The sequence below is a fragment of the Equus quagga genome, chromosome 2 (genome assembly GCF_021613505.1).
Source record: "Equus quagga isolate Etosha38 chromosome 2, UCLA_HA_Equagga_1.0, whole genome shotgun sequence".
NCBI classification, from domain to species: Eukaryota; Metazoa; Chordata; class Mammalia; order Perissodactyla; family Equidae; genus Equus; species Equus quagga.
In genome coordinates, this window is record NC_060268.1 from 38,105,384 (window position 1) to 38,108,130 (window position 2,747).

The following is a 2,747-nucleotide window of genomic DNA, read 5'->3' on the forward strand; positions in this document are numbered from 1 at the left end:
CATGCAACTCAACAACAAAAAATCAAACAACCCAATCAAAAAATGGGCAGGGGACATGAACAGACATTTCTCCAAAGAAGATATATGGATGGCCAATAGGCACATGAAAAGATGTTCATCACCACTGATCATCAGGGAAATGCAAATCAAAACTACACTAAGCTATTACCTTACACCTGTTAGAATGGCAAAAATATCGAAAATAAAAAGTAATAAATGTTGGAGAGGTTGTGGAGAAAAAGGAACTCTCATACACTGTTTGTGGGAATGCAAACTGGTGGAGCCACTATGGAAAACAGTATGGATATTTCTCAAAAAATTAAAAATAGAAATACCATATGACCCAGCCATCCCACTGCTGGGTATCTATCCAAAGAGCTTGAAATCAGCAATTCCAAAAGTCACATGCACCCCTATGTTCATCGCAGCATTATTTACAATAGCCAAGATGTGGAAGCAACCTAAGTGTCCATCAACTGATGATTGGATAAAGAAGATGTGGTATATATATATATATATATAATGGACTACTACTCAGCCATAAAAAAGGATAAAATCAGGACTGGCCCCATGGCCGAGTGGTTAAGTTCGCGCACTCTGCTGCAGGCGGCCCAGTGTTTCGTTGGTTCGAATCCTGGGCGCGGACATGGTACTGCTCATCAAACCATGCCTAGGCAGCATCCCACATGCCACAACTAGAAGGACCCACAACGAAGAATATACAACTATGTACTGGGGAGCTTTGGGGAGAAAAAGGAAAAAAAGAAAATCTTAAAAAAAAAAAAAGGATAAAATCGTCCCATTCACAACAACATGGATAGACCTTGAGAGAATTATGTTAAGTGAAATAAGCCAGATAGAGAAAGACAATCTCTGTATGACTCCACTCATATGTGGAAGTTAAACATGTAGACAAAGAGAACAGATTAGTGGCTACCAGGGGAAAGGGGAGGTGGGGGTGGACACAAAGGGTGAACTGGTGCACCTACAACATGACTGGCAAACAATAATGTACAATTGAAATTTCACAAGGTTGTAAACTATCATAATCTCAGTAAAAAGCTAAAAAAAAAATCACACAGGAAGCGGACAACCTGATCCAGATCATTGCTGAAGTGTCTCAAGACCCCACGTTGCTGCGAAACAAGGACCGCCTGTGCCAAAAGTGTGGCCACAAAGAGGCAGTGTTCTTCCAGTCACACAATGCCAGGGTGGAGGACACCAAGTGCCTGTACTACCAGGGCCCCATGCTTTGGCCACTGCTGGACAGAGTGAAACCCTCCTCTCCTACGTGTAATAAATGCTGAGTTGTGTGCAGGCAAAACAAACAAAAGCAACAAAAACCATAGCCATCAGGTATTGCACCCTATCTTCACATCACCTCTGCACAGCCCACCTCTAAAGCAACTAGTAATCTACTTTTTATCACTATAAATTTACCTAGTCTGGACATTTCATATAAATAATATTTCATTATATGAATATACCACATTTTCTTTATACATGATTAGGGCAATTAGGCAAGGAAAGGAAAGAAAAAGCATCCAGACTAGAAAGGAAGTAGTAAAGCTATTTGCAGATGATGTGATCTTGTATGTGTATAAAAAATCCTAAGCAATTCACTAAAAACTATTAGAACTAATAAACAAGTTCAGCAAGGTTGCAAGATACAACATCACTATGTAAAAATCAATAGTATTTCAGTGACTACAGTTAGTAATACCTTATGGTATAATTGAAATTTGCTAAGAGAGCAGAACTTAAGTGTTCTCACCCCCCCCCCCCCAAAAAAAGAGTAAATGTGAGGTAATGGATGTGTCAATTAACTCAGTGATGGGAATCCTTTTACAATGGATACTTATATCAAATCATAATGTTCTATACTTTAAATATGTTACGATTTTATTTGTCAACTATACCTCAATAAAGCTGAAAAAAAAGACAACCTCAAAAAAATCCATAGTATTTCTACATATTTGGCAATGAACAATCCAAAAATCGAAATTAAGAAAAACAATTCCGTTTACAATAGCATCAAAAAGAATGATATATTTAGGAATAAATTTAACTAAAGAGGTACAAGATTTATGCACTGGAAACAACAAAACACTGCTGGAAGAAATTAAAGAAGATCTAAATAAATGGAAAGACATTTCATGTGCATGGATTGAAAGATTTAAACTGTTAAGATGGCAGTAGTACTATCTAAAGCAATCTACAGATTTGATGCAATCCCTATCAAAATCCCACCAGCATGTTTTTTTGCAGGATGGAAAATGGAAAAGTTGGTCCTAAAAATTTGTATGGAATTGCAAAGGGCACTGGATAGGCAAAAAAAATCTTGAAAAAGAAGAACCAAGTTGGAGGGCTCACATTTCCTGATTTCAAAACTTACTACAAAATTACAGTAGTCAAACAGCATGGCAGTGCCATAAAGACAGATGTAAAGATCAATGGAATAGAATAGAGAGCCCAGAAATAAACTCTTACATATGTGGTCAATTATACAAGGGTAACAAGACTATTCAATGGGGAAAAGATAGTCTTTTCAACAAACGGTGCTGGGAAAACTGGATATCCACATACAAAAGAATTAAGCTAGACCCTTACCTTATACCATATACAAAATTAACTCAAAATGGATCAAAAACTTAAATGTAACAGCTAAAACTATAAACTTTTAGAAGAAAACAGGGATAAATCTCCATCACATACAGATATGGCAATGGAATTTTAAAGATGACACC